Source organism: Eschrichtius robustus, chromosome 1 (assembly GCF_028021215.1).
Source record: "Eschrichtius robustus isolate mEscRob2 chromosome 1, mEscRob2.pri, whole genome shotgun sequence".
In the NCBI taxonomy this organism is placed as follows: Eukaryota; Metazoa; Chordata; class Mammalia; order Artiodactyla; family Eschrichtiidae; genus Eschrichtius; species Eschrichtius robustus.
The window spans coordinates 76,662,300-76,675,553 of NC_090824.1; the positions used below are offsets into that span (position 1 = coordinate 76,662,300).

General features: G+C 37.7%; 1 protein-coding gene and 1 pseudogene across 3 annotated transcripts in view; one reads left to right on the top strand and one right to left on the bottom strand.

The window, feature by feature from the left end:
• The window catches only part of LOC137759193 (olfactory receptor 4K2-like), a 133,824-nt gene that overhangs the window by 51,659 nt on the left and 68,911 nt on the right, over positions 1 to 13,254 (top strand). The window lies entirely within an intron of this gene.
• Positions 9,436 to 10,377, bottom strand: LOC137759159 (olfactory receptor 11H6-like; annotated as a pseudogene).

Below are 13,254 nucleotides of genomic sequence, written 5' to 3' on the forward strand. Positions count from 1 at the left end.
TTCTATATAATGTCTTTGAATCTTATTAAGAAATGCTGTAAGAAGCAGATGTATTGAACTATATGTATATATGTCAGATATTTTGGGGAACCACTGTTCAGTGTATCTCTTAGTCTCCTTCGTATGAAAGAAATTACAGAACTACATGCCAGTATTTTAGCTTTCTCTGTGAACTGACTTGTTTTCTTCTTACAGTTAATGAAAATCATGTAACAGATAATGTGTCCCCATTCTCCACTTCATTTTTTTAATTCAAAAAAAAACACTTTATAGAGAATCATATCTGAACACTTGAAAAAACTTCAACACTGAAGATGCTTTTTGATGATTCCACACTTTGTTTTAAAGGGAGTTCATAACACATTTATAGGCTTGACTTAATGCCAGCATAATATCCTATAGTCCACAAATCATCATCTTCTTTTTCTTTTTTAAATCCATATTTCTTTTATTCTTTCTTTTAGTGCACTTTAGTACATCAGATCCTTAATGGAACAAAGTGGAATATAGCATAATAAAGGCACATATAAATGATATGTAAGTAAATAGGTAGTTCCAAGATAAGAAGAGCTTATGAAGGTATGGATTGTACTAAGGAGAGATTTTTATTAAGCCTTCCTCTTAGTATATAGTATTGAGCAGGCTTCCCCAGGAGTTCATATAAAACACATTTTATTGTGGCCTAGAAGGTTCTAGATGATTTGATGCTGCCTACCTTTCCAGCCTCATATACCATTTTCCTTCTCACTAGCCAAATCAACATTTCTTATTCTTTGAAAACCCCAGGCTTTTAGCTCTACTTACTTGGGACTTGATTGCCCTAGATCTTTGCATGCTATATTATCTTACTTTGAAATATCACTTCCTAGCAAAGGCATTCTCTAACCTTTTGGATCTAAACTATGCCCTATCCCACCCCAACAATTTCTATATTCATACTATCCTTTATTCTTTTTTTAATTTAATTTTTTTATACAGCATGTTCTTGTTAGTTATGTATTTTATACATATTTGTGTATACATGTCAATCCCAATCTCCCAATTCATCCCACCACCACCACCACCACCCCTCCACTTTCTACCCTTGGTGTCCATACGTTTGTTCTCTACATCTGTGTCTCTATTTCTGCCTTCCAAACTGGTTCATCTGTACCATTTTTCTATATTCCACATATGTGTGTTAATATACGATCCTTGTTTTTCTCTTTCTGACTTAACTTCACTCTGTATGACAGTCCCTATGTCCATCCACATCTCTACAAATGACCCAATTTCGTTCCTTTTTATGGCTGAGTAATAGTCCATTGTGTATATGTACAACATCTTCTTTATCCATTCGTCTGTTGATGGGCATTTAGGTTGCTTCCATGACCTGGCTATTGTAAATAGTGCTGCAGTGAACATTGGGGTGCATGTGTCTTTTTGAATTATGGTTTTCTCAGGGTATATGCCCAGTAGTGGGATTGCTGGGTCATATGGTAATTCTACATTTAGTTTTTTAAGGAACCTCCATACTGTTCTCCATAGTGGCTGTATCAATTTACATTCCCACCAACAGTGCAAGAGGGTTCCCTTTTCTCCACACCCTCTCCAGCATTTGTAGATTTTCTGATAATGCCCATTCTGACTGGTGTAAGGTGATACCTTATTGTAGTTTTGATTCCCATTTCTCTAATAATTAGTGATGTTGAGCATCTTTTCATGTGCTTCTTGGCCATCTGTATGTCTTCTTTGGAGAAATGTCTATTTAGTTCTTCTGCCCATTTTTTGATTGGGTTGTTTGTTTTTTTGATATTGAGTTGCATGGGCTGTTTATATATTTTGGAGATTAATCCTTTGTCCATTGATTCGTTTGCAAATATTTTCTCCCATTCTGAGGGTTGTCTTTTTGTCTTGTTTATAGTTTCCTTTGCTGTGCAAAAGTTTTTATGTTTCATTAGGTCCCAGTTGTTTATTTTTGTTTTCATTTCCGTTACTCTAGGAGGTGGGTCAAAAAAGATCTTGCTGTGATTTATGTCAAAGAGTGTTCTTCCTGTGTTTTCATCTAAGAGTTTTATAGTGTCCGGTCTTTCATTTAGGTCTTTAATCCATTTTGAGCTTATTTTTGTGTATGGTGTTAGGGAGTGTTCTAATTTCATTCCTTTACATGTGGCTGTCCAGTTTTCCCAGCACCACTTATTGAAGACACTGCCTTTTCTCCACTGTATATCCTTGCCTCCTTTGTCATAGGTTAGTTGACCGTAGGTGTGTGGGTTTATCTCTGGGCTTTGTATCCTGTTCCATTGATCTATATTTCTGTTTTTGTGCCAGTACCATATGTCTTGATTACTATAGCTTTGTAGTATAGTCTGAAGTCAAGGAGTCTGATTCCTCCAGCTCCATTTTTTCCCCTCAAGACTGCTTTGGCTATTTGGGTCTTTCGTGTCTCCATACAAATTTTAAGATTTTTTCTTCTAGTTCTGTAAAAAATGTCATTGGTAATTTGATAGGGATTGCATTGAATCTGTAGATTGCTTTGGGTAGTATAGTCATTTTCACAATGTTGATTCTTCCAGTCTAAGAACATGGTATATCTCTCCATCTGTTTGTGTCATCTTTGATTTCTTTCATCAGTGTCTTATAGTTTTCTGAGTACAGGTCTTTTACCTCCTTAGGTAGGTTTATTCCTAGATATTTTATTCTTTTTGTTGCAGTGGTGAATGGGAGTTTCCTTAATTTCTATTTCTGATCTTTTGTTGTTAGTGTATAGAAATGCAAGAGATTTCTGTGCATTAATTTTGTATCCTGCAATGTTACCAAACTAATTGATTAGATCTTGTAGTTTTCTGGTGGTATCTTTAGGATTCTATATGTATAGTATAATGTCATCTGCAAACAGTGACAGTTTTACTTCTTCTTTTCCAATTGTATTCCTTTTATTTCTTTTTCTTCTATAATAGGCATGGCTAGGACTTCCAAAACTCTGTTGAATAATAGTGGTGAGAGTGGACATTCTTGTCTTGTTCCTGATCTTAGAGGATATGCTTTCAGTTTTTCACCATGGAGAATGATGTTTGCTGTGGGTTTGTTTTATATGGCCTTTATTATGTTGAGGTACGTTCCCTCTATGCCCACTTTCTAGAGGATTTTTTATCATAAATTGGTGTTGAATTTTGTCAAAAGCTTTTCTGCATCTATTGAGATGATCATATGGTTTTTATTCTTCAATTGGTTAATATGGTGTATCACATTGATTAATTTGTGTATATTGAAGAATCCTTGCATCCCTGGGATAAATCTCACTTGATCATGGTGTATGATCCTTTTGATGCGTTGTTGGATTCTGTTTGCTAGTATTTTGTTGAGGATTTTTGCATCTGTATTCATCAGTGATATTGGTCTGTAATTTTCTTTTTTTGTAGTATCTTTGTCTGGTTTTAGTATCAGGGTGATGGTGGCCTCATAGAATGAGTTTGGGAGTGTTCCTTCCTCTGCAATTTTTTGGAAGAGTTTGAGAAGGATGGGTGTTACCTCTTCTCTAAATGTTTGATAGAATTCACCTGTGAAGCCATCTGGTCCTGGACTTCTGTTTGTTGGAAGATTTTTAATCACATTTTCAATTTCATTACTTGTGATTAGTCTGTTCATATTTTCTGTTTCTTCCTGGTTCAGTCTTGGAAGGTTATACCATTCTAAGAATTTGTCCATTTCTTCCAGGTTGTCCGTTTTACTGGCATAGAGTTAGTTGCTTGTAGTAGTCTCTTATGACACTTTGTATTTCTACAGTGTCCATTGTAACTTCTCCTTTTTCATTTCTAACTTTATTGATGTGAGTCCTCTCCCTCTTTATCTTGCTGAGTCTGGCTAAAGATTTATCCATTTTGTTTATCTTCTCAAAGAACCAGCTTTTAGTTTTATTGACCTTTGCTATTGTTTTCTTTGTTTCTATTTCATTTATTTCTACTCTGATCTTTATGATTTCTTTCCTTCTACTAACTTTGGGTTTTCTTTCTTCTTCTTTCCCTAGTTCCTTTAGGTGTAAGGTTAAATTGTTTATTTGAGATTTTTCTTGTTTCTTGAGGTAGTATTGTATTGCTGTAAACCTCCCTCTTAGAACTGCTGTTGCTGTATCCCGTAGGGTTTGGATCATCGTGTTTTGTTGTCATTTGTCTCTAGGTATTTTTTGATTTCCTCTTTGATTTCTTCAGTGATCTCTTGGTTATTTAGTAGTGTATTGTTTAGCCTCCATGTGTTTGTGTTTTTTACATTTTTCCCTGTAATTTATTTCTATCTCATAGCGTTGTGGTCAGAAAAGATGCTTGATATGATTTCAATTTTCTTAAATTTACCAAGGCTTGATTTGTGACCCAAGATGTGATCTATCCTGGAGAATGTTCTGTGTGCACTTCAGAAGAAAGTGTAATCTGATGTTTTCAGATGGAATGTCCTATAAATTTCAATTAAATCTATCTGGTCTATTGTATCATTTAAAGCTTGTGTTTCCTTATTAATTTTCTGTTTGGATGATCTGTCCATTGGTGTAAGTGAGGTGCTAAAGTCTCCCACTATTATTGTGTTACTGTCAGTTTCCTCTTTTATAGCTGTTAGCAGTTGCCTTATGTATTGAGGTGCTCCTATGTTGGGTGCATATATATTTATAATTGCTGTATCTTCTTCTTAGATTGATCACTTGATCATTATGTAGTGTCCTTCTTTGGTAACATTCTTTATTTTAAAGTCCTTTTTATCTGATATGAGTATTGCTATTCCAGCTTTCTTTTGATTTCCATTTGCATAGAATATCTTTTTCCATCCCCTCACTTTCAGTCTGTATGTGTCCTAGGTCTGAAATGGGTCTCTTGTAGACAGCATATATATGGGTCTTGTTTTTGTATCCATTCAATGAGCCTGTGTTTTTTGGTTGGAGCATTTAATCCATTCACATTTAAGGTAATTATCGATATGTATGTTCCTATTACCATTTTCTTAATTGTTTTAGGTTTGTTTTTGTCGGTCCTTTTCTTCTCTTGTGTTTCCCACTTGGAGAAGTTTTTTTAGCGTTTATTGTAGAACTGGTTTGGTGGTCTGAATTCTCTTAACTTTTGCTTATCTGTAAAGGTTTTAATTTCTCCATCGAATCTGAATGAGATCCTTGCTGGGTAGAGTAATCTTGGTTGTAGGTTCTTCCCTTCCATCACTTTAAATATATCGTGCCAGTCCCTTCTGGCTTGTAGAGTTTCTGCTGAGAAAACAGCTGTTAATGTTATGGGAGTTCCCTTGTATGTTTTTTGTCATTTTTCCCTTGTTGCATTTAATCATTTTTCTTTGTCTTTAATTTTTGTCAATTTGATTACTATGTGTCTTGGCATGTTTCTCCTTGGGTTTATCCTGCCTGGGACTCTCTGCACTTCCTGGACTTGGGTGGCTATTTCTTTTCCCATGTTAGGGAAGTTTTTGACTATAATCTCTTCAAATATTTTCTCGGGTCCTTTCTCTCTCTCTTCTCCTTCTGGGACCCCTATAATGCGAATGTTGTTGCATTTAATCTTGTCCCAGAGGTCTCTTAGGCTGTCTTCATTTCTTTTCATTCTTTTTTCTTTATTCTGGTCTGTGGTAGTGAATTCCACCATTCTGTCTTCCAGGTCACTTATCTGTTCTTCTGCCTCTGTTATTCTGCTATTGATTTCTTCTAGTCTATTTTTCATTTCAGTTATTGTGTTGTTCATCTGTGTTTGTTTGTTCTTTAATTTTTCTAAGTCTTTGTTAAACATTTCTTGCATGTTTTCAACCTTTGCCTCCATTCTTTTTCTGAGGTCCTGGATCATCTTCACTATCATTATTCTGAAATCCTTTTCTGGATGGTTGCCTTTCTCCACTTCATTTAATTGTTTTTCTGGGGTTTTATCTTGTTCCTTCATCTGGCACATAGCCCTCTGCCTTTTCATTTTGTCTATCTTTCTGTGAATGTGCTGTAGGATTCATAGGCTGCAAGATTGTAGTTCTTCTTGCTTCTGCTGTCTGCCCTGTGGTGGATGAGGCTGTCTAAGAGGCTTGTGCAAGCTTCCTGATGGGAAGGACTGGTGGTGGGTAGAGCTGGGTGTTGCTCTGTTGGGCGGAGCTCAGTAAAACTTTAATTCGCTTGTCTGCTGATGGGTGGGGCTGAATTCCCTCCCTGTTGGTTGTTTGGCCTGAGGCGACCCAACACTGGCACCTACAGGCTCTTTGGGCTAATGGAAGACTCTGGGAGGGGTCATGCCAAGAAGTACTTCCCAGAACTTCTGCTGCCGGTGTCCTTGTTCCTGTGGTGAGCCACAACTGCCCCCCACCTCTGCAGGAGACCCTCCAACACTAGCAGGTAGTTCTGGTTCAGTTCTCCTGTGGGGTCACTGCTCCTTCTTCCGGGTCCTGATGCACACACTACTTTGTGTGTGCCCTCCAAGAGTGGAGTCTCTGTTTCCCCCAGTCCTGTCCAAGTCCTGCAATCAAATCCCACTAGCCTTCAAAGTCTGATTCTCTGGTAATTCCTCCTCCTGTTGCTGGACCCCCAGGTTGGGAAGCCTGATGTGGGGCTCAGAACCTTCACTCCAGTGGGTGGACTTTTGTGATATAAGTGTTCTCCAGTTTGTGAGTCACCCACCCAGCAGTTATGGGATTTGATTTTATTGTGATTGTGCCCCTCCTACCATCTCATTGCGACTTCTCCTTTGTCTTTGGATGTGGGGTATCTTTTTTGGTGAGTTCCAGTATCTTCCTGTTGATGATTGTTTAGCAATTAGTTGTGATTCTGGTGCTTTCGCAAGAGGGAGTGAGCGCACGTCCATCTACTCTGCCATTTTGAACCAATCTCTATTGTTGTTGCTTTAATGAGATATAATTGACATATAACGTGTTAGTTTCAGGTGTACAACATAATTTAATATATGTAAATATCATGAAACGATTACCACAATAAGTCTAGTTATAGTTGACATCCATCTCCACATACAGTTACAAATTTGCTTTTTCTTTATCCTTTATTGTTTTTACATTTATTATAACTACTGGAATTGGTAGTTATAATTCGTAATTATAGATTTATGTGTTTAACTTCTTATCATCTGTCTCCCTCACTAGAATGTAAGTTTCACAAAGGCTTGGACTTAATCTTCTACATAGATGTAAACCCAGTGCACATCAAAGAGGTAAATAAATGTTTACTGAATGAATGAATGAATGAAATGCATCAACCCCAGATGCCAAGTGACTAACTCATTTATGACCAAATAGTTGAGTCAAATCACCTGGACCTGTCATAAAATTCCTCTGCATGTGTCTTCATCTCAGTATCTTAGAATCACTGGCTTTTTTTTGTTTGCTTCCATTTTTTAAATTTAATTTTTATTGGAGTAAAGTGGATTTATAATGTTGTGTTAGTTTCAGGTGTACAGCAAAGTGAATCTGTTGTACATATCCATATATCCATTCTTTTTTAGATTCTTTTCCCATGTAGGCCATTACAGAATATTGAGTAGAGTTCCCTATGCTATACAGTAGGTCCTTATTAGTTATCTATTTTATATATAAATAGTATGTATATGTCAATCTCAATCTTCCAATTTATCCCTCACCCCCCTTACCCTCTGGTAACCATAAGTTTATTGTCTACATCTGTAATTCTATTTCTGTTTTGTAGATAAGTTCATTTGTACCTTTTTTTAGATTCCACATATAACTGATATCGTACAATATTTGTCTTTCTCTGTCTGACTTACTTCACTCAGTGTGGCAATCTCTATGTCCATCCATGTTGCTGCAAATGGCATTATTTCATTCTTTTTTTTATGGCTGAGTTATATTCCATTGTATATATGTACCACATCTTCTTCATCCATTCCTCTGTTGATGGACATTTAGGTTGCTTCCATGTCCTGGCTATTGTAAATAGTGCTGCAATGAACATTGTGGTGAATGTAACTTTTCAAATTATGGTTTTCTCCAACAAGGGATTAATCTCCAAATATACAAACAGCTTATGCAGCTCTTTATCAAAAAAACCCAAACAACCCAATCAAAAAATGGGTGGAAGATCTAAAAAGACATTTCTCCAAAGAAGATATACAGATGGTTAAAAAGCACATGAAAAGATGCTCAACATCACTAATTATTAGAGAAATGCAAATCAAAACTACAATGAGGTATCACCTCACACCAGTCAGACTGGCCATCATCAAAAAATCTACAAACAATTGGGACTTCCCCGGCAGTCCAGTGGTCAACACTCCATGCTTCCAATGCAAGGGGTATGGGTTCAATCCCTGGTCAGAGAACTAAGATCCCACATACTGCATGGTGTAGCCAAAAAAAAATAAAAATTCTACGAACCATAAACGCTGGAGAGGGTGTGAAGAACAGGGAACCCTCCTGCACTGTTGGTTGGAATGTAATCTGGTACAGCTACTATGGAGAACAGTATGGAGGTTCCTTACAAAACTAAAAATAGAGCTACCATATGATCCATTTTGGCCTGTGTGCTCAGCTCAACCTTTCTTCACTTGAAACTAACTCAAAAGTATATTGCCACTACATGCTAATCTTCTTTTTAAATGTAAACCTATTTCCAGGTATGTTAATTATCTTGCACAGGTAAGAAGAATATAATCTATTTCTTATTCAATAAATAGAGGATTTAAAAATAGAGGCAGGAGAAGAAACTTCTACTGCCACTGTCACGAGTGTTTGAGTTACCTATACACTCCCTGTAACTTCTTTCACTTTTCCCAACTAATATAAGATTTTTATTTCTCTGTCTATGTCACATATTTATTTAAAATAGTGGCTCCGTAAGATCACTGTGTGGACTGGTGCTGGTCTATGTGTGCCAGAATCACCTGGGCAGCATTAAAATAGGGATTTCTGGGGTCTACTTTATATTCTGAATTAGGAGATTTGGAGAAAGACCTTGGAATCTATTCTTTTAAAGACCTCCCCAAATAATTATGAAATAGGCAGTGCTTTAGATCATTATTAGTCTTTGGATGTCAATTAAATCAAAATTTTGGCTCAATTATGATTTGATTGGCACTAATTTCCTTTAATCTCAGCTAAAAAGGTGTGTATGCTCTTCTCTTCTACTAGGAGTAGAGCAGAGATCATTAGGCCAGAGAAACCAAGTGTAAGAATGTATGCACAAAATAGAGGAGAGTGATCACAGATAAAAGGGCAAGTAGTTATGGGCGGTCAGGATAGGAGAAGAGATTAAAGTTCAGATCCAGGTTATTTAATTCAAGTTACTGTCTGTCAAGTCCTGTTTTGAAGGTAAGGTCTGGTTTAATTGGTTGTACTATTGTCCATACTTGACTAGGCAGAAGTAGATGTATTTGGCTTTGTGTTTTGAGGTGCCAGTAGGTAAAGACCTACTTTTTAAGCTGGAATAGAAGTGAGGAAAAAATATTGTGATCTTGGTTCACTCATGAGCTCTTATTTGCTTTGGCTAATTTTTGTGCACATCTGAATTTTTCTCAAGGCAGTTTTCATGTCCTTGTTCCGGAGACTGTAGATGAGCAGGTTTACAAGTGGGGTCACTGATGAGTACACCAAAGTTACAATCTTCTGTATCCCAGTTGGATTTCCAGAGGTTGGGCTGATGTACATCATCATGATGGTTCCATAGAACAGAGACACTACAGCCAGGTGGGAACCACAGGTGAAGAAGGCTTTACGTCTGCCAGCGGCTGAAGGGACACGCAACACTGTTCTGAGAACCAGAGTGTAGGACCAAAAGATGAAGAAGAAGGTGATGAAGATAATAAGAGAGCTCAATAGAGAACAGGAAAGCTCAATTCCAGGGGCAGGGGTGCAGGACAGGACCAATAGGGGACCAGGGTCACAGACAAAATGGTCAATAGTATGGGGGCCACAAAAGGGGAGTTGTGTGATAAAATAGATAGGGACTGGATAGCAGAGGAACGCTGTTACCCAGCAGAGGGCCACCAAGTTCATGCAGAGATGGCTGTTCGTGATGGTAGGATAGTGGAGAGGTTGGCAGATGGCCAAGTACCAATCAAAAGCCATGAGGGGCAGTAAGAAGATCTCAGTGATGCCCATGGAGAAGAAGTAGAACTGGAGGAAGCAGGCAGTGAAATAGATGGTTTTGATTTCAGATAGGAAGTTCCTTAACATATTGGGAACAGTGGTGTTGATGTAACAAATCTCCAGGAATGAGAAGTTTGCCAACAGAGTGTACATGGGCATGTGAATTCTGTGATCAAGCTTCACTGCAAAGACAATGGCTCCATTCCCAATCAGTGTCAGGATGTAAGACATGGAGAACAGCACAAAGAGGAGGACCTGAACCTCTCTAGTTCAGGGAAAACTCAGGAGTATGAATTCAGCCCCTGTGTTGACTTCTGACACATTCATGGCTTCCTAAGAGGTGGAGAGGAAAGAATGACCGTGACAAAGATGACCTTATTCTCTAATCTTCAGGAATATTTCCTTTCAGAGATCCGTAAGTCCCTCAGATTCTATTACTCTATTAAACAAATAATGTGACTATACTGCTGAAGACTGTCAAACTTTTAGAGTGCTCTATATGATCAGACTTTGAATTTTGGACTTTCTCATTCCTCTTTCAGTATTTTCTCAGATCCAGCAAAAGACAGGATCTTATGCAATAAGCAGCTTGGAGAAGGTTAATGACAGTACTTGAAAATATAAATAAGTATGAACATTTTATATTTATATCTATAGAATAAGATATATAGACCCTTAATATTGGACACAGAATTTCAGTTCTGTGGATCTCTTGAATTAGAGACACAAATGCTAGGCATCACAAGAGGAGGAGAAAGGTAACAAATAACACAATGAAATTAGTGCATTTCACTTTTATTCTGGATCAGTCTTGGAGTTATAAGTATTAGCTTCTTAAGGTGTTTTGATAACCCAGGCAAGAAATGTCAAATGTGCCATCATTTCTGCAGTGTTCATCATGGTTTGTTAACTCAAGGAAACTTTGAAAGTCTAGACATCTACATAATAGTCCCATCTCTTACCAGGTGTTTTAATACTTCTGTAAAATCTCGGTCTATGTTGAAACCAGAAAAATACAGAAAAAGTGAACAATGGATCTGGTATATTACAGAGTTTTGAGATTTTTGCCTGAGATGTCAGGAATCCTAGAAAGGCTGCTATTCTTGTAGTTTATGGATATATGGAGAGGATCATAAATGTCAGATACTCATAAGTAGAGATCTCTGGGAACCAAGGACAGTGGTGGGAGCCATAACTGCCCCTCTGGACAAGGTTGTTTTGGTAAGTGGATTAAGAGCTTCTTTTTCTGGGTGAAAGTTAGTCTTGAACTTTGTGTGACTTCCATGGTGAGAGAAGCAAAAACAAAGCCATTGAAATCACCTGATTCTGTTGCCAGTTATTTGGTTGTAATTTATTAACTTATTTTTTGGACCCCCCTCTGTTAGTGAGGGACACTTATCACTTGTGCCAAAATGACCCAAAGTGACATGATTGAGTGATGATACTTATTCAGGAAAATGTAAGTGCAGAATACGGACCCAGAAACTTTCAATGACAGTATTCTAGCTAAGAATATTCATTTATGTATTAGTTATAAAATGTATTACTTTCCAGATCACATAATGTCATAGCTTTAAGGATGATCTTGATGATTGCAACTAGTGACACAAAGGATGAGAGAAATTCAGAATTTTTCATGTCACATTTCCTTGCAAGGCTCCTCTTCAGTCTGTGAATAGATCATATATGGCACAGCAAAAGCTGTGAATAATTCCTCTGTAGCAGGAATTGAGAGTTACCCAGAAGCCAAAGTAACCATGAGGAAGGAGTGAAAATAGCAAGAAATAATTTCATGTATGAGGATTCCAATGGCTTTGTAAACCATGTGGGAGTGAACTCATCCATCTGCAGTACTCAGTCATCGCCTTGCTCTCCCTCCTTGCAAAGGCAGCAGACAATCATCGGCTCTGTGGCAGAGCCAAACACAGGTTAAAAAAAACTGAAGTTTTTTTTTTTCTGCCTGCTCTTCATAGCTGCTTTGTCAGTTATTTTCAGATGTCACTTTGCTAACTTCTTTGTTCACCCAAAGACCTGGTTCTGACTGGGTACAACTCCTGGTTAATAAGAACAGAATTTATATACATTGAGGCTCTTACCTCATTCTCATCTCCCTCATTTCACTGATTCACAGCTCTCTTAGTTGTAAGGATGAATCTCCTTACATTAATTCATGTAACTTGAGATGCTATTATTTTTACAGCCACACAAAAGAAGGCAAAGCTAAAATTAACACCTAAGAGCTGTCCTATACTTGTACCTCTTCTGAACACATCTCCTCATAGAACTCATGGGTCTGATTTGTCATCTTCTGTTTTTGCTGCAGCAAAAGGCAGGCAAGATGGAGGGCATGACATCCTTGGCATCCAACAGCCAAGAGAGGGGGTTAACCTTGCTGGACACCAATACTGGTTTGGAAAGAAATTGGCATATTTGCTGTACAACAGAGACTTATCTATGTTGCTCTGAAACCTGTTTTATTCCTCGTGAGGGAGATAGTCTCCTATGAATTCCAAAAGTGAGAATTTATGGGGGAAGATTGGTAATTGTATCCGAAATGTTCCCTTCCCTCAGGAGTCCATTAATTGGCCTTTGGGACCCAGCTTCTCCAGTAGTGAATGATCATCTCATGTTATTTTTAGAGCAGATGTTTATTTTGTCCTATGAACAGGTTACTCTCATGATGGTGCAAACACTACAGCAGTATCAGCTTAGCTAGAACATGAGGCTTTTGTTTATCTTTTATTCCTTTACATTCAATTTTATTCATTTTTTGAGTCTGTCTACAAGTTTTGGACTCTCTTATTTGTCAATATCAGAGTTACGTCATGAGAGTTCTCATTCTTTTTCCTATTGATTCACTCTGGCTTGAAAAGGATTATTCCCTTTTGATTTTTGGTAAAAGGCGTTCTCTCCTGGGGCAGCTCTGTGCTTCTAGCATGATAGTGATAAGTAAATATCATTTCATGGTGAGCAGTTCCCAGGAGACCATGGTGCAAGTGGTGAAATGCCAAACTTCTAGAAGATTCCTCTCCATCTAACCCTTTAGAGTATTTCAAACTGTGTTTAGTAGATGTCCCTGAAAGTTGACATGATTGTTGAAATTTTCTTGCTTCTCCACCGCAATGAGAAGCCCGAGCACCGCAACAAAGAGTAGCCCCAACTCGCCGCAACTAGAGAAAGCCTGCACGCAGCAACGAAGACCCA